This window comes from Cetorhinus maximus, chromosome 26, assembly GCF_964194155.1.
Source record: "Cetorhinus maximus chromosome 26, sCetMax3.hap1.1, whole genome shotgun sequence".
NCBI lineage: Eukaryota > Metazoa > Chordata > Chondrichthyes > Lamniformes > Cetorhinidae > Cetorhinus > Cetorhinus maximus.
This window is the reverse complement of record NC_135904.1, coordinates 10,088,170-10,112,259: the sequence shown is the minus strand read 5'-3', so window position 1 is coordinate 10,112,259 and position 24,090 is coordinate 10,088,170. Positions and strand designations below refer to the sequence as shown.

At 44.8% G+C, this 24,090-nt stretch overlaps 1 protein-coding gene across 1 annotated transcript in view; it reads left to right on the top strand.

The window, feature by feature from the left end:
- smad6b (SMAD family member 6b) overlaps positions 1-24,090 on the top strand; it is a 55,322-nt gene that overhangs the window by 4,978 nt on the left and 26,254 nt on the right. The window lies entirely within an intron of this gene.

Genomic DNA, 24,090 nt, shown 5'->3' with positions numbered 1-24,090 from the left:
TGAAAAACATTCGAGGGGATTTCCTATGGTGCTAAGCATATTATGGGATGATGCCTTCCTTTATTCTGTGCTGATGTTACGTGGACTCACTTTTGAACCCTTTTGAGGTTATGTTGCTTTGTATTAGAAACAGAAAGGCTGGAAATGCTCAGCAGGTCTGGCAGCATCTGTGGAGAGAGAAAAACAGAGTTAACGTTTCAGATCGATGACCCTGTGTCAGAACTGCATTGACTTGTACTTGGTGGGTTTCCCATTTTGGGATGTCTTTGCTTTCAGAGGCTGGTATTATTAATACTTCTTGGAACTTTTTGTGGAATGAGAAATCTGTGTTGACCTCCTTTGATTGTACATTGATCCTAGCACATCGGGGGACTTCTGTAGCTGGTTTTATTTTCCCCCCCAAATGTTTCCACAACTCTTTTTGGGAGTGCAGAGATGGTGACTGTCCAAGGAAGAGAGATCCCTCTTGGGGTGGGGTTGGGGGGAGGAATGTGTTACAATGGAAACGGCGGCAAAATCGTTGACTACTTTAGGTTGACTCAATTTTAAGTTGCTTCTAAGGGAAAGAAAAGTTTTGATTTGTAATTCAAGAATGGGTTTCCTCCTGTCAAATTACCATGTAAGTGCAGAGCTGGGTTTCTGTTTTTATATTTATAACCCTTTTGCTAAAGTTTATCAGTAGGGGAGGGCGGTTTAGTCAGACCTGTTTACAGCATGGCTAGTGCTCTCACATGCCTCCTTAATCTCCCAGCTAGCTATGGGAGGGACCAAATCTGACCACACCCACCAAGACCGCAGGAGCTGATGGGCAAGGTTGGCATAAATGAAACCCTTCGGGGCCTGTGGTTTCAGAGTGGCAAGCTATGATAATGATGAGATTGATAAGAGGGATTCCAGCCCTCAAGTGACTGAATTGGCTGTTATATAGGACTACAAAATAATAAAAATCAGCATCCGTAAATAATAAACATCAGCATCCGTGTGATGGTGAGTGCTAATTATGCTGCTTAGTTCTGGATTTGGTAGTAACGCTTAGAACTAATGTATCTTTTTGTAGTGGTGGGGTGCAGGGTGGGTGGGAAATGAAGGATTTCTCTATAAGTGTAATTAGCTGATCCACAACGGTTCAATTAGGAAATGGTGGTGTGGCGCTGTATCATGAGGACTGAAGTCCGAGGCTTGATTTCCCACAATCTGTGCTGCATTCACTGGTCTGAGATGGAGGAGTGCTGCCCCTGGGTTAAGCTGGTGAGATATAAATTCAATCCAGGGTGGCTGCTGGAAGGTGTGCACGTTTCCTTGTGGCTGGGTGTCGGGTCAACACTGCACTTGGCTGTGACACACCTCCATACTTGAACAGTCTGCAGTTAAATCACTGTCCAACCACGTACCAGAAGAACAGTCACTTGGCCGAGCTACCAAAAAGCCAATGGTCAGCGTGAGTTAGCACCTTCAGGAGAGGAGGGTGAGAAAAATCAGTGCTCTTACCTGTAGTGTTGGTTTGGCATCCATGTACTTTGGTTTCACTATTGAAACAGCAACAAGTTGCATTCATATGGCGCCTTTAATGTCCCAGGGCACTTCAGAGGAGTATTGCCAAACAAAATTTGGCACTGCCCTAATATCTCCTTATGTGGCTCAAATGCGCAGTCAAAGATATGATGTCTGAAAGGAGGAAACAAGCTTAGGGAGAGAGTTGCAGAGCTTGGGGTCCAGACAGCTGAAGGCATGCCTTACAATAATGGGGTAATGAAAATTGGGGTTCACAGGGTGGTTTTGCAAGGCTGATGGCTGCATGTTTAGACTGGAGTCAGTTCCGTGAGAAACACCCATGTTGCTATTTTTCTGTTTATTAGTGCTAGCTATGTGGTTAATCTGGAGACTTTGGCTCTGTGGTATCCGAACTGTGCACGTTAACTGTGGTTGACCAATTCTTTATCATGCCTTGCAATGTAAATGAAAGGATTATCGGGAATTCTTGCCGAGTTCATTTGTTTGTGTGTAATGTGGTTTCAAAGCCCAGGCTGGCATAGAGGTGCAAGCATGCTCTGCTACGACAGGAATGTGTGGGGAAGAAGATTACGGTGATCATTCGCTCTGTAGGACTGTATGAGGACAGCCTCCCAATTCCTGTCCAAATCTGTTGTTGGCAGGATATGTGCCTCTAGCTTAGCACACTGGGCTGTGAGTGACGTGTAACAATGGTGCTGTTTTTTCCCATATAAATTAATTATTGATAATTGACTAGGCGCCAGACTAACTTTCTTCAGCAAAATAGCACCACATTTGCAAAAACATTTCTCTGCTCATCTCCTTGTGCTGCAGAGTAGGAGCCAATGGCCCTACAATAACCTTGGCCAAATGTCTATTCTTAATGCTGGAATAGGAAAATCTTGGCAGGCAATTTGACCATGAGGGCATCACTTTATTCCAGTCCTCTCCTCACCCACAAGTGCACTACTTCCAGCAGAGAGTGATCCTGGGCAGTGTCCCTGGCCAATTTTCCCTCTTTCTCACCACCACAATCCCAGGGCCAATTATAGAACCCTGACAGTGATCCATTAACTTGGCCCAGACTTCAGGTCTGACACTTTAAGCTAGTGTTACAGCAATGGTTCCTCAGCCTGGTCCATCAGGGAGTTCTATTTCCTCCATCGACACCACACAGCGTTCTGAGACTTCCACACTCCCTATTGAATCACGGGGAACCGCATCACCTGACGCTGTTCCAAGTGATATGAACCAGAAGATTCCAGGCTCTACTGACAAAGCCGTTTTTAGTCGACTCCTCGTTTAGCCTGTGATAGTTGTCCTCTTGTGTCCCTGGCCTTGAAGGAGGTAACACTATGGTTCCAGTTTCAATCACAACAAGGGGGCCGTACCTTCACCCCCTCCAGCCTTGCAGCACCCCGAGATCTCTGCACTCCTCCAATTCTGGACTCCTCTAGGACTCCAGCTGACTTCCTGGTCACCCTGTCCTGTGCTCGCTGACCCACGCTGGCTCCCGGTCCAGCAATGCCTCAATTTTGAAAAACTCTCATCCCATGTTTTGAAATCCATCCAAGGCCTCACCCTTCCCTCCCTATCCCTGTAACCTTCTCCCGCCCAACAAAGCTCCAAGATCTCTGCGCTCCTCCAAATCTGGCATCCTGTGCATCCCCAGTTTCTGTCCTTCCACCATTGGCAGTTGTGCTTCAGCTGCCTGTGCCCTAAGCTCTGGAATTCCCTCCCTAAACCTTTCCAACTCTCTCCTCCTTTCAGACACCTTTGACCAAACTTTTGGCCATCTGTCCTAATATTGCTAGGTGTTCCAGGCTTGACAAGCTGAATGGCTGTTGCTGCTCCTATGTGGCTCTATTTTGCTTTATAATGTTCCTGTGAAGCACCTTCGGGACATTTTGTCACATTAAAGGTGCCATATAAATATAAGTTGTTGGTGAAAGTAGTCATGAACATTTGATGAAGACGGGCACAAGCTGTATTGAAATACCTAATGTGAGTGAAGACCATCTTCTCTCTTTCTCTAGGTTTGCAGAGAGTGAGGTAGCAGAAAGATTTTGATACCCTCAAGAGGTAACCAGAAGCTAAATTCCAAACCCAAAGAGCATTTTTCTTTTATTAACTATGCACAGAAATAACCGTACCTCTGTTTAAAAGAAAGCAATAAAAGGTCCTTGCCAGTGGATTTTAATATTGGGGAGAGGAATCAGCCAATTTAATAAATATTAATAAAATATCTGTTTGGCTAACACTTCCCTTGATCTTACAGCCAAGTTTAGTAATAAACATTTGCAGAGAAATAGAGAGAGAAAAACACACAAAGAAAGAATGCTGTCAGAGCTGGCTGTAACTTTAATCATTTTTCTTTGCAATTATATTACAGCTGAACAGCATTTAATGTTTTTCCTCTTGGTCCTTTGAAGTCAAGTCAAGTTTTTTTGGTTGGTATTTTTTTCTGTTTTTAGTCTGTCCAGGTTGTGTAGAATTTATTACGTTTTACAGACTGGAAATAGCATGTGACTTGTTATATGTTATGATCTTAAAGGAGAAAATTGGTGAGGTTTTCCGTAATGGAAATGAGTTTAACTAGAACAATATAACGATAAAATGGAGTGCAGGGTCCGTGAAATCGGATACCTCGTCTCCCAACTGTGCAAGTTCAGATGCTGAGACTTCTAATAGCAGATTGTCGCACTAGGTGATTAATGCACTCCCAAAGGACAGACTTCTAGTTAAGAGGATGGGAGTTTTTGAGTTTTCAAACTGACCCATACTGTGCATTAACCCCGGGGGCTCATATTAACCCTTTGTGTAAGGCTGATAATAGCTTGTGCACACTTGTAAAACAGGAGGTTGAGCTGGAGCAATGAGCAATTAAGTGCTTCTCTTTCTCTTTCTCTCTCTCTCTGCCCCCACCCCCAACGCCCCCCCACCCACACTTCTCAAAGTGTTTTTTTTCTGGAGTTAGCAGAGCTAAAGACTTAATTTTTTGAGGACCTGAACCATTGCTAATTTGAAATTCTGCTTTTCATCCAGTTGGGGTTTTAGCAATGGGAGGGTTGGTGAATTTGTAAGCTATCTCGCTAGTCTTTAGAAGCACTGGAAACATTTTTAATATACCAGGTGAGGCTGGGAAAGGAATAAAATTTTCACTTATTTGTTTTTGTGCAAATTCTAATCAGGAAGACAACATTTTGCAATATTGAACTATTTTTCATTTTTCCAAGGGATGTGGGTGTCACTGTCTAGTCCAACATTTATTGCCCATCATTAATTGCCCTTGAGAAGGTGGTGGTGAGTTGCCTTTTTGAACCACTGCAGTCCATGTGGTGTAGGTACACCCACAGTGCTGTTAGGGAGGGAGTTCCAGGATTATGATCAAATGACAGTGAAGTCAATCGAGGCATTCAAGAGGATATTAGATGATTATTTGAAGAGAAACAATGTGCAAGGGTACAGGGAAAAGGCAGGGCAATGGCACTAGGTCATAACACTCATTTGGAGAGCTGGTGCAGACATGATGGGCCGAATGGCCTCCTTCTGCGCTGTTAAGATCCTGTGAACGGGTATAGCTCCAAGTCAGGATGGTGCGTGGCTTGGAGGGCAACTTACAGGTGGAGGTGTTCCCATGCGTCTGCTGCCCTTGTCCCTCTATGTGGTAGAGATCATGGGTTTGGAAGGTGCTGTTGAAGGAGGCTTGGCAAGTTGCTGCAGTGCATCTTGCTATGGTACAGACTGCTGCACTGGTGGCGGAGAGAGTGAATGTTTAAGTTGGTGGATGGGGTGCCAATCAAGATCACACCTGGAGCACTGTGTTCAGTTTGAGTTCCACACCTATGGAAGCTTATATTGATCAAGGAGGGAGTATAGTCTAGATTTTCCAGAATTATACTTGGACTGCAAGGGTTAAATTACAAGGAGGTTTTACACAAACACACAGATTGTATGCAACATTCCCTCTAATTTTGTTTTTGAGTGCACAAGCGATCCCTTTAAGCACGCAGCCCCTTTAAGTTTTTTTGTGCGGCCGCACATACATGTTAATGTAAAATGTCAACGTGTGCGCAGCCTCCGTGGTTACTTTTGAGTTAAAAGAAATATTGGTTGTATGCATTGGAATTTAGACGGTTAAGGGGGTGATTTTGGTTGAAGTTTTCAAAATATTAAGTGGAACTGATGCAGCAAGTAGAGAGGAACTATTTTTGCTGGTTGGGGGAGTCTAGAACTAGGGGACATGGCCAAAAAAATGTGAGCCAGACCTTTCAAGAGTGAAATTAGGAAACACTTCCACACACACACAGGGTGGGAGAAGTTTGGAACTCTCCTCTGCAAATGGCAATTGATGCTAGATCACTTGTTCTGGCCAGTAAATGGAGTTAGGTTGAAGATCAGCCATGACCTCATTGAATGACAGAACAGGTTTGAAGGACTAAATGGCCGCCTCCTGTTCCTGATGTTCCCAACACCAGGTGCAATTTCTAGGAGGAAGCATTGAATAGTGACCATCAGCTGGATTGTATGGGTTCCTGATATTTCAGAAAACTTCCTGACGACATGTTCCTCTGTTACCCAGTCTATAGTCGTGCGGGTGGGTGGTTTAACTAAAATATCAGGAGTCAGTGCCTCTACTAGTAATTCGGGGTCTTCCCAGATAACTTGATGTACTACCACCCACACACAGATATCTATTATTCAATCTAGAACATACCTATTATCCATGGTTCAGTCTTCTACTGGGCATGTGTTTACTCACTAAACCCCTTGGCAAGGATGGGGTGGCCATGCATGTGACTCCCCAAACCTTTTCCAGGACTGGATTGGCTGCCGTGGCTGAATGACCCATGACATTTAGAATCTGATTAGGAATACAGCAGGTTGGCCTTAAAGTCAGGCTTTACATGTGGAAAGGCCTCTGTGATTAAACAACGACATTAACATCTGCAGGATTTTTTTTTAATGAAATTTTTTTTGCAAATATGTGTTTCCAATTTCTCACACACAACTTTCTAACTTCATCTGTCTTATGAAATACCAAAAATTCATGTCCAATTATGGAAGCATTACAGGGTGAAGTGAAGATTATGTCCCAGAGAAGGCTTTTGCACCTTCTGTCTATTGTAAGTGTTTCTGTGTGTTCCACAGAAGCAGCAATTCCCTGTTGCTCTTTCATTGTCTTATCCTCCTGTGTCCCACCCACCCCCCACTGCACCCCACACCATTCCATGCTCTTGAGCTAAAGTCCCCTCCTTGTATACCTCACTGCACAATCCCCGTACCCTGTCCCCCTTAAACCACCCTTTCTAGAACTACACTCTGCCCCCATCCCCTCCGACCCCCACAATAGCAGAGCTGTTTCCCCCCCAGGCTATGTGCTGGTTGACCCACCAATTCACATTGGCAAGAGGCAAACTCAAGGGCTGTCTGCCTCCATGCAAACACACAATCTCTTTTTAGACTTTTTAAGTGATTTCTCTCCCTCTTGGGATTAATAGTATCAGGACTGAGCGCAGTGCAGACTGGGAACTTGGGTGCATGAGTTATTGTGTGATATTATCAGCACAGAGGCTTTTTGACTTCCTGCCCATGGCATGCTTCAAAGGAGAAGCTTGAATTTCTGCCGTGATTTATGCTAACCACTAGAGCTAATCCATCATAGTAACCTCCATGAGACGCAGAAACAAACTGGAGCCAGTTAGGATAATGGTTATTGAATTCATTCATGAAAACCATTTTTATTAAGATTAGATCTCAATGTGGATTTTTTTTTTTACCTTTTTGAGTTCCTAAAGTGGAATGTTGCAAGATTTTCTTTTTAATCAATGAATTCCTTAACTTGTCTACAAAATGAACAGCCCTCCTCCGCTCCCTAGGGTGAATGTATATAGATACACTGAAGAGTTATCATGTGGAAGTGATTACATGCCATTACTATATGTGTGCATTGTACTTTTGTTAGCTTTACTTTTCCAAGACGAGGTAAAAAATAAACAAATCCCTGCCGTCTAATCTATACCCACCCCCCTCCTCCAACTCCCACAACGCTCTCTCCTCCTCAGGAAGGCACTGACCCTTCCTGGAGTGCACTCGATGCTCAGTACCTCTGGGTATCTCACCCATATTCTTCATGTGTGAACTTGGGATGGTACCACAGTGGGCATCAATGCTGAACCTCACTCTCTCTATGTGAAAACACAGCCATACACGTTTTCATCAAGGGTCAGGAGCAGAGGAGACTATTCAGTCCCTCAACACTGCTCCATCATTCAATTAGGTTATGGTTGGTCTGTATACTAACTCCATCCTTCTGCTTTGGCTCCATACACCTTTATATCCTTGCCCAGCAAAAATCGATTGCTCTCAGATTTAAAATTATTAATTGAGCTCCCATCCACTGTTTTTGTGGGAGAGAGTACCACACTATCACCACTTTTTGTGCCAAGAAGTGTTTCCTAACTTCTACTAAATGCCCGGGCTCTGATTTTAAGGTCATGTCCCCTTGTCTTAGAGTCCCTACCAATGGAAAAAGTTTCTCTCTATCTACTTTATTAATTCCTCTCAAAATCCTAAAAGTCTTCAATCCGATCTCCTCTTAATCTGCTATATTGCAAGGAATACAAACTCAGTTTACCACAATTTCTCCTCATCCTAACCCTCAGAGCCCTGGTACCATCCCATTATTCCAAGATAATGGAATCCTGGAATCTATTGGGAGCCAAGACCCTGCTGCCATAACCAGGGTTATTGCAAAAAAAAAAACCATAGTTCCCACTAAAGCCAACCACGGTGAGATTGGCGAGCTCGATGTTGCACCTTTTGGTCTGTTTGGAACAGTTACAGCTGCCTTCCCCATGATATCATTTTCCAGTCAATGGGTTTTTAAAGTTGCCCTGTAGTTGCCCCTGGAGCTCTAACCTTATCCACACACACACACATTGAATAAACGGTGGTGACTAGGTGTGCAAGCAGTGGTTATTAGATACGTTCTGGTGCAGTGGTCCAGTTTACAGACCTGCAGAGTCACAACTGGGTTACCAATGGCTGGAGCTGCCATCTTAGCAACTGATGCATTTCATAGAGATTTATCTGGGGCTGAGGGGGTAGATGGGCAGGAACTTGGGCTTGAGCGAGAGTGGAGAAATGAACTTGAAAGATATGGGGAGGTGAAGGCTAGGGACAAAGTTTGAGACTCCTGCTCTAACTCATTCTTTGCCAGGGTCTCAGAACTTTGGAACGCCTTGAGTCCATCAGTCTTGGCTTTTCCCCTGCAATCTATAGGCATTCAGAACCTAATCTGTAAGCCACAAATTGTTGACCTGCATCCTTCTACTTTTGTCAGTCTGGTTGGTTGCTGGCATTGTGGCTTTTGGCCCTACACCCAGGCTCTCAATAAAACTGAGAAAAGTCAGCAGACTCAATGTACTTTGGCCATCTTTAAGAGTGCAGCCCAAATGTTCTGGCAGGGCATGACAGCGAGCGCGTGCATCATATGGCGGCCTCCTGTCAATTCTCCATTTAGATTATCTGATAATTCACGTTCTTTAAACACTTAGTTCACATTTTGTTGTGTTAATTGCATTGCTTAGTGCAAAATCTTTCGTCTTTAACAAAGAGTAGCAGTGAATGTAGACACCCAATGTGCAAATGTTTGGTGCAGCATTTGTGTTTCATGAAGGGACCCAACAATAAGACACGTTGGGGGAGCGGAGGGAGAGACGAGCCCAACGTTGTCAGTACTGCTCAATGGTTGCTAAGGTCCCCTGCCAACACCACCACGACCCTGCTCACCTCAAATGTCAAATGTTAGAAAGGGTGACAGAGAAAAGCTGTTCCCTATTAAAATAATGGACAAGGGGATACAGATTTTAAGGTTGTGGGCAAGAGGTGCGGAGAGGATTGGATAAGAACTGTTTTGCGCAGTGAGTGGTAATGAGGGTGATGGAAATGGAGGGCATCAATGCTTTCGAAAAGAAATTGAGGGAAATAAGCTTGCAATGCTACGGGGATAGAGCAGGAAGATGGGGCTGACTGGATTATTCTGCAGAGACTCGATGGGCTGAATGGCTTCTTTCTTTCCGTAATGACACTGACTCAAAATGCAACTGGTTGTGAACATTGGGTACTGTAATGGGGTGGGGGGGGGGAGAGAAGAAAACTTTGATGGGCTGAATGGACTCATCTTGTCAATAATGTATCTTGTGTTTCCTGCTTCTCGGGTAGCTCTTCCATGTGATATGTTAATAAGGGAGAAGGAAGGGGAGAGGGAAGTTGATGTCTGTTGCTCAGAGTTAATACTGTGGGTCTCCTCCCTGTCTGTAGGCATCTTGCCCAGCATAATTTGCATTGCAATGGAACAGATTTTATTTTCTGAAAGAAGTAGAAAATAGTAAAACTAAGCACCCCGGCCACAATTAAACACAGCTGTTTGCAGGCTTTACACAAGCTGATTTCCTAGAAACACAAAACACAAGCTAACACAGACAAGAGCTGTGTAAAAACACAACTTGTGTGTGCTGATCAAGGTAAAGTCAGTTTGCTGGTAAATAGAATATGTTCCTATCCCAGTCGTTCTGTATCAGAATCAAGCAGACCCAGGTCAGGTCCAGCACCAGCTAGATGTCCCTCTCAACTCTGCCCTACTAACATACCTTGGCTCCCAGTGTTCCACTTGTTTTGCCAGCCATCCAAGGGGACCTTAAAGGTGATTGGATCCTCGAATGTGTTGTTGGTATTCCAACATCCCAAGTAACACCTTTTTTCTTTCTCTTGCTGAAGTTGCTGATACCACCAGTGCCTGGGACTCCAATCTATGCCTTATACTAAAGTGTCAGCTGTGGCTCAGTTGGTAGAACTATCGTCTCTGAGCCCAGTAGATTGGGGGTTCAATACCCACTCCAGGACTCATAGCACAAAAGTCAAAGCCAACATTCCCAGTGCAGTACTGTGAGAATGCTGCACTGCCAGAGGTGCTGTCTTTCAGATGAGGATTCCCCCCCCATCTTCCCTCACGGGTGTAAAAGATCCCATGGCATGCTTTTAAAGAACAGTAGGGGAGTTTGAAACAAAAATGCCTGGAAAAACTCAGCAGGTCTGGCAGCATCTGCGGATAGGAGCACAGTTAACATTTCGAATCCGAATGACCCTTCAACAGAACTAAGTAAAAATAGAAGAGAGGTGAAATATAAGCCTGGGGAGTTTGCCCAGGATCCCAGTCAATACTTATCTCTCAAACAACATCACTAAAATAGATTATCTAGTCACTAATGCATTGTCATTTGTGGGAGCTTGCTGTGTGCAAATTGGTTACTGTGTTTCCAATATTACAGCAGTGACTCCACTTCAATAGTACTTCATTGGTTGTAAAGCACTTTGGGACATCCTGAGGTCATGAAACGTGCTATAAAATGCAAGTCCTTTTTATGGCTTAATAGCTGGAAGGCATTCATTCTGAAGTTTATTGTTGAGTTATAGTTAGACTCTTTGTCCCCTTCCCTCAGAAACTTTTGCCCTGTACTTGTTGCTGGTGATAACATTTACCATGTTGGATTAAGACTAAAGAGGTCATTTGTACCAACTTTTAGGCAATGTACACTGACTGAAAGGTGTTAAGATTTAATCTGATTAGAGAACATGAAGGCTATTCATCTGGAAAGCCTGTTTGAAATTCAAGTGACCAGTGATCCAGCAATTTCCTCCTGAGAAGTGCTTATATGTTTACACATCAAATGAGAACTGGGCTGGGCTCAGCAGTGATTCCCCCCACAGTTGAATAGTCCCCTGCTCTTTCTGTCTAGGGTAGTATTGAAATTACATGAGCTACTGGGGAGGTCAGGGGGGCCTGGGTGGGTGGGCTGGGGGGGTTGTGAGGGGAGGGGGAGGGAATGTACCCAAGTGATCATTCTGAGCAAAGGAACTAAATGGGGTTCACATTCTTCATGGCACTGTCATTAGTTACACTGGACTTGTGGCATTTGATGAATCTGTTTGTTTGAAGGCTGTTGCTGGGTGAAGTGGCAGATAGCTAAAATGAGATGAATTAGATGACTGATTTGGTCATAGTTTGTGTAAATGTGGTGTGTCGATCTCATTCCATGTCCCTAGGGGAGCTGGCGGTGTAGTGATAATCTCTCTGGATTGGTAATCCAGAGACCAAGTGCAATGACCTGGAGATGTGGGTTCAAATCTCACCATAGCAGCTGGTGGAATTTAATGAATGATTTTTTCAAGATCTGGAATTGAAAGCTAGTCTCAGTAATGGTGACCATGACAGATGCCATTGATTGTTGTAAAAACCCATCTGGTTCACTAATCCCCTTCAGGGAAGGAAATCTGCCGTCTTTAGCTGGTCTGGCCTACATGTGACTCCAGACCCACAGAGATTGGCTCTTATCTGCCCTCTGAAATGGCCTAGCAAGCTGTTCTGTTCAAGAGCAATTAGGGATGGGCAACAAATGCTGGCCTTACCAGTGACGCCCACATTCTATGAAATAATTTTTTAAAATGTAGAACTTCAAGCAATTCAGATTTTCATGAACTGAGAGAACAGGACGTGGGTCTCCATTAGGTTCTGCAATGGATCTGTAACAGAGTCACTGTCACACTGTAAAGAGAAAGAAGAGAGAGAGAGAGATGCTTATATAGTTTGTCAGCTTCCTTGAACCTAAAAGAGAACATAAAAACACCACAATGTTGCACTATTAGACAATCCTAGGCAAGTCATGGACTGAGGGAAATGTCAAACAGGTGCCGTGGTGGCTGTTATTCTGAGGTTGTGACAGTGTTTTTATAAAAAAAAGAGCTTTTAGTCTCATCGCATGAACAAAGCCAATCGATAGTGAACTGCACAGCCAGAACAAGACAATCTAAGTCGAGGGTAAGTATTGATTAAAATTCATGGTGATCTGTTCAGACCGCACCTTGAATATTACATCCAACTCCGAGAAGCAGGAGAGATTTTCACATGTTGGGAACCACGCTGAGAAGCCTTATCCAATGTCATGATCGGAGTTACGAGGAAAATTGTGGAGAAATTTGGTCTCTTTAACCTGGGGAGATGAATGTAACGTAAGAAATAAAGGCTGGAGTGGGCCATTCGGCCCCTCGAGCCTGCTTCATCATTCAACAAGATCATGGTTGATCATCTACCCCATCCCCGCCTCCCTGCACTATCCCCATGTCCCTTAATTCACTTACTAACCAAATAAACTGTTGATCTCTGTCTGAGATGGCCTGAGAGATGACGATCTAGAGCTAAGTGTAAAGGTTTAGAAAAAGTTAATCCAGAGAATTAGGCCAAATTAAATTATGGGTATTGAACTGAGAGTCATGGTTCAAGCTAGTGAGAGAGAGGGCTGAGACAAGGATGTCCTCCACACACAGACTGAGTGACACGTGAGATAAACTTTCCAACAGAACAGAGGTGAAAAGAGTGGGTATCATTTCAGAAACGATGGTCTGGAGAGACTAATGTAAGATCCCACTGGAATTAAGATGGGCTGATTGGTTCAATTTCCCTCATTACCTTGTGTTTTATGGGACAGTTGGAGAATACAACCTGAATCCCTGCTCCTTTCACACTGGCATGGAAACATGTCACAACTGCCCACTCTAATTCCCCCTCTACCTGACAGCCAGTGTGACTATTTGCGTGGAAACCCACAAGGGGCTGGCTCCTTTAATTGGCTGCAATTGTGTGTAGTTAGTTGCATGCGCTGGTCTAATAATTTTGTTACCTCACTGATTTTCTATTTCTCTATCTTGGTTCTGCCTTGAGTGTCCCCTCGTCAAAGATACGAGGAGTCTAGATAGGGGGAAGCTGTTCAAACTGGGGGAAGGGTGGAGAACCAGAGAAACCAAAGGCAACATGAGGATGAACGTTTTCATGCAGCGAGCGATTAGGACCTGGGACGCACTGCCCGAGAGTGTGGTGGAGGCAGGTTCAATCATGGATTCCAAAAGAGCATTGGATAAATAACTTGAGAAAAAAAATACTGGACCACGAGGAAGGTGCAGGGGGGTGGATAGGACTAACTGAGCTGCCCTTACAGAGGCCTGGCATGGGATGCAATGGGCCGAGTGGCCTTCTCCAGTGCTGTATTTATTTGATGAGTCTACGATTCTCCCTTCCTGGTTGAACCGTGAGTGCTGTTGTAGGGAGGTGGTTGCTGCGCTACTTTAATTCTCTGAACCGCACCCCCCCCCCCAACCAAAGGCCATTTTAAAGAAAAGAGCTGTAAAGTAAAAGCAGCTGGCCCTTTAAAACAAGCCCCTGGAAAGCAAGGTCAGGCTGCGCTGAGGAGCAGAGGCCTGGCAGGGGTTTCTCAACCTGCTGTTGCCAATGTGCCAAGTGTTTTTTTTTGTGTTCCAGTTCTTGCTTTTTAAGGCTCCATCCTGGTAGACTTTTACAGCAGCTCCCAGGCGAGCTAGATTCATCAAGGTAAGGGATATGGAAAAATAATGACTTGAGTACTTCCACTATGATGCCTGACACTCTCTGAATTGGTTGTGAATTGTTTACTGGGGGGAAGTGTGTGCCTCAATCAGGCTTCCTGTTTTATTGCTGCTATTGTTTCAGACACGCAGTAGTTCAACTCGCTGCAGTTCATATTTGAAGAAACTTGACTATTTTATCTTTGCCGTTTTTTTTAGCCAGTTGTCTCCCGAAGGCTTGTGTCCTGTAGCGCAGGAAGGGACTGAGCTTTGTTACTGTCTGCGCGCCCAAATAGCATGGTAACTGGCTGTTCAACTGTGAAGGCATCGGCATGTAGTCCAATTCTGCCTTAATGCCCGTCCGTGCATCCTCTCGGGCAGGTTCTGTTTTGGCCTAAGCTGACCTTGTTGACCTCGGCCGAAGGGGATGCTACAGTCGGCGGAAGAGAAATCAGCCACCACTCCTGATCGGTGTGGGTCTGCTGCCCCTGGAGAGTCCGAATTCTGGAATGGGCCATCTGTTCCCAGGTTGCTGTGGGCTTGTGTCCCTGTTCCCAATTCGGATTTGGAGCTACTTCATTTAGGAACCCTTAAACGAGTCACCTGACTCTTTGCGCTCTTCCCTCCCTCCCTCCCTCCCTCACCCCAGTTAATGCTGAATGAAATCTTAGCATTGCACTCTTACTGGATATCAGAACGCTGTTCGATATGTAATCCAAAGCCAGGGATAATGTCAGCCAGAATAGAAAGTGTATATCTCTCAGTCCAGTCACTATCAAAAGGTGCTTTGTAATGAAGGCTCTAGGATAGACTGAAGTCCTTCTTTTGGAAGAGTTGAGACAAAGTAAATGCTGAATGTCATTGCATGGAGTGAACTTTAAAACTGGATTTTCACTTGAGATTCTGACTTTGCTTCAGAGCTGAGATGTTTCAGCAGTTTGGTTTCAGCTCCTGTTTCCCCCTCCCCCATTTACCAGACCTGGTTACCTCTGATGTCGTGGTTACTGTTGGAGATTCTTCTCTGATATAAATAATAGTGGCTGTGCCTCTCAGGGCATTAGAACCTTTTGCTACCTGGCGAGTGTGTTTGATCATCTTCTACTCCAGCCCAGCTTTTTGGATTGTTTTCATTTTAACTAGTTTGGAGGATGGCAAAATTGAAAATGTTGGCTTGCTGGGGGTATTTGACGAACTGCATAACTGGAGAGTACAAATGTACTTAGGTATTCCTGAATGCCACCCTTCTCTTCATATTATCCCCTTTTCCTATCCCTCGTCTTCCCTTCCATCTTTTACCTTCCCACTTGTTCCGTCATTTTCATTTCCCTCTTCTCCCTTCCTTCCCCCTCCCCTATTCTCTTTCCTTCCACATTCTTTTCCCCACAGGGAATGTAGTCGAGCTCTCCCACGTCAGCATATAAAAATCGGTATAAGTTTTACAAAGTAGTTATGAGAAGGTTAATACTTCAGTTGATCTGCTCCAGGGACGGCCCAGTCTCGAATATATTAATAGTATCTGCTCAATACATAACTAATCCGCTGGTACAGCAAACATGATTGCAAAGAGATTGTGGTTTACGGTATAATGCTGGGCCTATTTGTCCAGGTTCCTTTTCCTCACCGACCCAGAGCTGTGAGGGTGACTCTTGGTGCTAGAGCAGAGTTATTAGCAAAGGTAGTCCTCATGAGTGACGTTTTTTGTTTGCTAGTAATTAAGGTCAAAGCATTTGGCACCAGGTCAGTTGAATAATACAGGGTAAACATAGAGAGCCTTGCATTTATATTGTGCTAGGAAGCGTAAAGGGCATTGGAATGTTTCTGAAGAGTTATTCATTTATGTCATCAGTCCCTTGAAATGAAGATGACGTCTGCCAGGCACCCTGATTCGGGTGTCCTTGGGTGATTCAGCAGGCTAACCCTGGAGGTCACAGGTCTTTGGGCAGAGAGGATGTGTTGCCCTGAAGAAGGGGGAGGCTCTTGAACCTGGGCTCTGGTCTCTCTCCTTCCGCTGTTGCCGCTATGCAGCAGAGTTTATGCGGCTGGTTTCTGACTGTGTTGCGGTTAGTTGGATGAGGCGATGTTGCATGGCATGATTTGCAGCAAGTTGTTCCCACACACTGATGTCAGTTTGTCCCCATTTCAGTGAGGCTTTCAGAGTGTCCTTAAAACATTTTCTCTATCCTCCTTGAGATCGGGTGCTACCCCTAACTGGGAAAAGAGGACCTGCTTCGGAAGCCGATTATTTGACGTGTGGATGCAGTATCCAGACCACCGGAGCAGATTTCACATGATCATGGTTGCAGTGCTGGAGGAACTGGCTTTGATGACAATGCTGGAGTTGGTTCACTTGCCTTCCCACTTGACTTTGTGTATCTTGCGCAGAAGTTGCGCAGAAATTCTCCAGTGCCCAGGGTTGCTTTTGGTAGGTAGACCCAAGTCTCAATACCATGTAGAAGGGTGGTGACAACAACGTTGTAGAGTAACCTCTTTTATGTTTATGGAGATCTCTGTTGTCGAAGGCCTGGTTGTGTAATTTTCAGAAGGTTGTGCTGGCATGATACATTTATGTAGGCAAACATGGCAGCCATTTTTCAGATAGATCCCATGAAGGACAGTGGCCAACTAGAGAACCTCCTGATCTTTTAATTGTACCATGGAATCTTTGACATCCAGCTAAACCACTGGAGGGGGTAGAGGGGGCTTTGTCAAAAGGATAGTGTCTTTAACAAGGTAGCTCTCCCTCACTCCTGCACTGGAGCCCGGGACTATATTATGAGCTCTTGATCAAGCTGTGACAATTCGACATTTATCCATGCCAATTTCTGCAGTGCTGTGGAACATAAAGTTCTTTAAAAACTTCCCAATTTTACTCAAACTTCTGGGAGCCAATTGAATTCATGCTTCATAGAGCCCAAGAAAAATCCTAATAAAGTGTCGTTGAGAAAAAATCCCCTATGTATCTTAGCAGCTAAGGACACGGAGAAACTTCTATTTTTACGCAGTGTGATTATGCTTTGGAATGCACTGCCTGATAAGGCGGTGGAAGCAGATTCAATAGTAACTTGGGAATTGGATAAATACTTGAAGGGGAGAAACTTGCAAGACTAGGAGGAAAGAGCTGAAGGGGGTTGACAGGGTAGAAACTGAGAAGTTGTTTCCCCTGGCTGGGGAATCTAGAACATGGAGGCGCAGTCTCAGGATGAGGGGGTTATCATTTAGGACTGAGAAGAGGAGAAATTACTTCACTCAAAGGGTTGTGAATCTTTGGAATTCTCTACCCCAGAGGGTTGTGAATGCTCCATCGCCAAATATATTAAAGGCTGAGATAGACTGATTTTTGGTGTCTCAGGGAATGAAGGGATACAGGGAATGGGAGGGAATGTGAGGTTAGAACCCATGATTGTTGGCTCAACAGGCTGTATGATCTACTCCCGCTCCTACCCCTTGCGTGTTCTTACAAGCAAGGAGAGTGGGACTAATTCGATAGCTCTTTCAAAGGGCTGACACAGGAATGATGGGCTGAATGGCTTTTTCCTATGCTATATCATTCTATGATTCGATGAAGGTCAGTCGATCCACGTAAGATCCAATGTTGGGCTGCTGGTCCTCAGTTACCGGGGAAAAAAACCAGGTGCCTTCCTACCGCATGGATATGGTTAAGGTGAATAACTTAGATGCATTTAAGGGGAAGCTAGATAAACACGTGAGGGAGACAGGAATAGAAGGATATGTTGAAAGGGTTGGAGGAAGCTTGTGTGGAGCATTCAGCAGCTGAAAAGTGCTTTTGCCTGTCTGGAGAGGGCATTGCAAGGCCTCCTGTCCCTCCTGCTTGGTTTAAAACGTTGGTTTTAGTCAGAAGAACAGCTCCAGGAACAGGCACTGAGCAATATTGCAAATACTGACTGGTGCCAACCTCATTGTAGCAACTTCATAATAATGGACTCAGCTGAGAAGAGAGTCTTCCTAGGAAACAAAATGGTGTTCCAAGTTTATACTCAGAAAATATTGTTCCTAAATATTTTCCTTCCTGAGGGTACACTGGAGTTGAACCCCAACATGAATCCGTGGGTTTGCCTGTTCCTGGATTCTTCACCCAAGTGCAATAGACTTACTATTGAATCTGCGGCTAACCGTAAGATACAGGCTGATAAATTAATAAACTTGCAAAATCAATTGTTTGCTGTTTTATTGCTGTGGGGTGAAATTGTATATAAAATATCATACGTGAAAAAGATTGAAGCAGTTGACTCATGCCTATTTAAAGTGGTCTGGGGTTGTGACCTGGTGCTCCCAGGGAGGAGAGCCACCAAAGGGAGCAGAGGATCATGAAATCATTTCGTGTTGCAAAACCTTTCTTCTGTTGTCAGGTCAGAGTTACCGAGCAGCAGGTTTAATGTCTGCAGTAACATTGAGCCTGGGTTACCAGTCCACAGAACCTTTTCTCACATAGCCGTTCCTCACTTGCGAGCTGAGATGGCGAGTGGTGGCAGCCTATATTTGGTCATGTGTGGTATTGCAGCTCAGCCAATATCCTGTCCTTGTTTAGTGCTGACGGCCACGTGCTTTCCCTTTAGGAGCCGCAGGAACTGTGGCCTAGTTTCCCTATCTCGGTCCTTTAGGACCTGCATCAGCTTCTCGTGTGTATTGATTTTCCTTGGGGATGCAGTGACTGTTGTAATGTAGGCAAAGGTTAGGTGGCCTTTGAGGTCGATAGTGGCCACATCGGGACCCTGGCTGAGATCAGCCAGCTCGACGAGTACTAGGCATTGACCCACACATCAGACCTCCCCCATTCGTTCCTGCCCTGTATTATATAGTGCCTTTCACAACCTCGGGAGTGTCCAAAAGCGCTTTCCAGTCACAGAAGTACTTTTAAGTGCAGTCGCTGTTGTAATGTAGGAAATGCGGCAGCCAATTTGCGCAAAGCAAGCTCCCACAAACAGCCTTGAGATAACTGGATAATCTGCTGTAGTGACACTGTGAAGGATCAGTATCAGCCAGTGCACGGTTTCAACTTAGCCTTTACGTATACTGAGTTATCCCAGCTTCTGTATTTAATAATAAAGAGGAGTTCAAGTCCCTACTTGTGGAACAAGTCTGAGGACCAGGCAAGTCCCACTCCAGAGACTTGAACATATAACCCAGGCTGACATCCTCTTCTAGTGCTGAGGAAGTGCTACACTGTTGGACTTAACGTCTTTCAGATGAGGCGTTTTAAACAATTAGTCATCTTCCTCAGGCAGTTGTAAAAGATTCCATGGCACTATTTCGAAAAGCAGGGGAGTTGTCCCCAGACTCTTTGCCGATATTTATTTATGATGGAGGTGGTGGCTTACTGATGAGATGTTAATTCAAGGCAAAAACAGAATTACCTGGAAAAACTCAGCAGGTCTGGCAGCATCGGTGGAGAAGAAATCAGTTAACGTTTCGAGCCTTCACGACCAAGGGTCGTGAAGGCTCGAAACGTTAACTGATTTCTTCTCCACCGATGCTGCCAGACCTGCTGAGTTTTTCCAGGTAATTCTGTTTTTGTTTTGGATTTCCAGCATCCGCAGTAGCTTTTAGCTTTTTGTTTTTATCTCTGTGTTAATTCAAGGGCCCATCTCCCTTTTCAGGTAAAAGTAAAAGCTGTTTTGAAAGAGCAGGGAAGTTCTCCCCAGTGTCCTGGCCAACACTTGTCCCTCATTCAACATCACGAAAACAGATTATCTGGTCATTATCAGATTAAAAATATAAGTGTGCACTTCAAAAAAGCACTTCAGTGGCTGTAAAGTGCTTGAAGATGTTTGGTGATGAGAAGCGCTATATAAATGCACGTCTTTCTTTCTCAACCAGCATCGCCAAAAGAGATGACCTGATCATTATCACTGATCCGCACAAATTGGCTGCTGCATTTCCTACATTACGACAGTGACTATACTTCAGAAAGTACTTCATGAACTTTTTGGATGTCCCGAGATGATGAAAAGCGCTATATAACTGCAAGTTCTTTCTCTACGAGGAAGTCTCAGTACGATGCAGTCAGCATGTTTGACTCCAGTGCCAGTTTGCAACATTCCTTCAAACGCAGCCAGCGACATTCAGTTTAGAAACCTTTCTCTGAACTCTTGCTGATCAAAAGTCGCATTGTTCTTGGCCGCCTGCGAGACTCCAGGGCTTGGAGTGACTGCTCGAGCTCAGCAATTCACAATCCCCCTGCTAACCCGCTGGTGACGCACTGCAGCATCACGCTTCGAGACAGGCTGGCTCCGATGGCGCGTTGCTGCAAGTGTGGCGTTGAATCCTGCCCAGCGGGAGGCTCCCTGCTTCCGTGCCTTTCCTTAACCATCCCCACGCTGAGTGGGAATGGGGTGTGACTGTTACTGAGCTCGCAAGGCAATGGGTTAACAGCCGGGAATCCCCACACCCTGTTCGCTGTTCCAGCTGCAGTTTGTGCGGGTGGGGAATTGGGGTGAAGATTATCTCGCAGTTTACTGCAATAACTCAACGGGATTAAGAAAGATCTTGCATTTTTATATCTTCCGTATCCTAAGAACGTCCCAAAGCCTTTTACAGCCAATGGATTACTTTTTGAAGTGTAGTCACTGTCGTATCATGTCAACCAACTCTGACACAGCAAGCTCCCGCAAACAGCAATGCGATAACGATCAGATTATCTGTCCTAACCTTTAAAAAAGGTGCGAGGGATAGGCCAGAAAGTTATAGGCCAGTCAGTCTGATTTCGGTGGTGGGCAAATTACTGAAGACAATTCTGAGAGGCAGGATAAGCTGTCACTTAGAAAGGCACAGATTGATCAGGGATAGTCGGTATGGTTTTGTTAGGGGAAGAGCATGCCTTACTAATGTAATAGAATTTTTTGAGGAAGCAATAAGGAGGATTGATGAGGGTAGTGCAGTGGATGTTGTCTACATGGATTTCAGTAAGGCATCTGACAAGGTCTCTCATGGCAGACTGACCAGGAAAGCGAGATCTCATGGGATACAGGGGAATGTGGCGAGTTGGATCCAAAATTGGCTCAGTGACAGGTAGCAAAGGGTAATGGTCATTGGGCGTTTTTGCGAATGGAAAACCGTTTCCAGTGGTGTTCCACAGGGCTCAGTGTTGGGGCCCTTGCTGTTTATTGTATATATAAATGATTTAGACTTAAATGTGGGAGGCATGATTGGAAAATTTGCAGATGACACAAAAATTGGCCAGGCAGTTTATAATGAAGAGGAATAGCTGTCGACTCCAGAATGATAACAATGGTTTGGTTGAGTGGGCAGAGAAGTGGCAAATGAAATTCAATCCAGAAAAGTGCGAGGTAATGCATTTGGGGAAGGCAAACAAAGCAAAGGAACACTCAATAAATGGGAAGTTATTGAGACGGGTTGAGAAGTGAGAGACCTTTGGAGTGTATGTCCACAGGTGCTTGAAGGTGTCAGGACAGGTGGACAAGGTGGTCAAGAAAGCATATAGAATGCTTTCCTTTACTGGGCAAGGTGTTGAATACAAAAGCGGGGACGTAATGATGGAACTGTATAAAATGCTGGTTGGGCCACAGCTGGAATTTTGTGTACAGTTCTGGTCACCACATTACAGGAAGGACATAATTACTCTGAAGAGAGTGCAGAGGAAATTTACAAGAATGTTGCCAGGGCTTGAAAATTGCAGCAATGAGGAGAGATTGGATAGGCTAGGGTTGTTTTCCTTAGGACAGAGGAGGCTAAGGGATGACCTAATCGAAGTATACAAAATGATGAGGGGCCTAGGTAGGGTAGACCTGTTTCCCCTAGCTGAGAGGGACAATTACCAGGGGGCACAGATTTAAGGTGATTGGTAGAAGGATCAGTGAGGACATGAGGAAAAACATTTTCACCCAGAGAATGGTGGGTGTCTGGAATTCACTGCCTAAGTTGGTGGTTGAGGCTGAAACGCTTAACTCATTTAAAAGGTACCTAGATCTGCATCTGAAGTGCTGTAACCTGCAAGGCTATAGGCCGGGCGCTGGAAAATGGGATTAAAATGAGCAGCTAAGTTTCTGTTTGGATGGTGCAGATACGATGAGCTGAATGGCCTCTTTCTGCACCTTAACTTTTCTATCGCTCTATGTGATGTTGAATGAGGAATAAATATTGGCCAGGAAACTATGGATAACTCCTCTGTTCATCAGAACATTGTGATGAAATCATTTACATTCACTCAAGAGAGTAGACAGAGTCTTGTTTTAATCTCAATAAAACAGCTCCAACAGTGCAGTCCTCCCTTCAGTTCTGTTTGGACTTTACACTTAGTCTCTGGAGTGAGTGGGACCTGAGCCCACAACCTTCTGGCTTAGAGGTAAGAGGGCTAGCCATTGAGCCACAGCTGATAACATAACCCATTTGCATTTTTAGTTCTGAATATAGGTCATCAACCTGAAATGTTAACTCTGTTTCTCTCCACAGATGCTGGCTGACCTGCTGAGTATTTTCAGCAATTTTTTTCTTCTGTTTTTATTTCAGATTTTTCAGCATCTGCAGGATTTTGCTTCTGCATTATTTTTCCTGGGTTCACCCATGAAGAATGATCACTTAGGCAGGCTATCAGCTGCTAACTCTATGGCGCTCAAATAATTTCTCAACACGATTCAGCCAAAAACTGAGCAAATAGTAACAGGAAACTGTTTTATAGCGAGGGCTGAGTGGTTGAATGATACTTTTATGGTTGTTGTATGGACGGAACAGGGAGCAGTTCACAGTACCTCAACAACTTGCATTTATATAGCACCTTTAACACAGTAAAATATCCCAAGGCACTTCACAGGAGTGATTATCAAATAAAATTTGACACCCAGTCACATAATCAGATATTGGGCCGTGTCACCAAATGCTTGGTCAAAGGTACTTAGGTTTTAAGGAGCATCTTAAAGAAGGGAAGAGAGTTGCAGAGACTTGGGGGAATTCTAGAAATCCTGTTCTCGGTTTGGCTTAAGGAACGACTGCCAATGGTGGAGCGAAAGGAAGTCGAGGAAGCACAAGAGGCCAGAATTGGAGGAATGCAGAGATCTGGGAGAGATTTAGGATTGGAGGGAGATAACAGATGGGGAGGAGTGAGGCCATGGAGTGATTTGAAAAGTAAGATAATAATTTTAAACTGGTCACAGTGTATCCCAATGTGACTTCTCACCGCGTATGCACCCAACAGACGGAGGTATTGAAGTTCAAGGTATCTTGTACTGACTGCAATCCGTTCACTCAGACCTCGACAGACTTCCTGTAGTATCCAAGGAAATGCGAGCCTCCCTGCACTTTGCGTTCAGGGAATATTTCCTTAGCTCCAGTATTTCAAGTTGGCAGCAGCAATTAAGAAACCCAAGCCCACTGACATAAAAAGTGCTCGCACAGTAAAGATCGTGTAACAGAAAGAAGATCAGAGCAGATTGCAACCTATAAAAATGCAGAGGAATAAACTATCAATGTGTGAGCGGAGTTTCTAATTGACTGAACTGGCCGCTCTCCTGTGGCGTTGCTTGTGGTGAGGTTGTCGGTGTGACTCTGGAATATGAGTCTGCTAAATCCACCCATCAAATGTCCCTTTCTCAGCACAGCCAGAAACCTTTCCCCGGCCTGTCTCCCACGGCAGGATTTCTTCCCCGTTTCTCCTTGCATGCCACTCCTATGTTAATTAATGCATCTCCTGTTTCTCACCCCTGTATTAGCAAGGTCTTCCACTCCACTCCCCTCAACAAGCTTCCTCTCTCCACCCCTCAAACAAGAGATCTGCCCCACCCCCAGCTCAGTCTCGGGCTCGAAAGGTTTTCCTTTGCTTTGGTTACTCATTTCGCTCTTTTTTTTCCTGCTGTACTTTCTCCCTACGTCCTGTCCCTCCACCTCCAGTCCTTGCAATGTTTTCACTCTGCAGTAGGCTGGGTTGGGGGAGACTGGGGAAGGAGGGTGGGTGGTTAAGGAGAGAACAAGCCCATTGGAGAAGGTGTTAGCATTTGAGCTCTGGAGGCAGCCTGGTGCCCACATACTGACACATTGGAATTCTATTCCTGGCAGTGTCAGATTTTGGCTAATTGTGGGGAGGGTGGAAATCAATCTCAAGTGCAAGACATTCAGAGACCCAGGAGCCTTACATTGTTTATTTGTAGCATGGTGCTAAGTTGATGGAACATTGGTCACACTTTTAGATAATTTTCC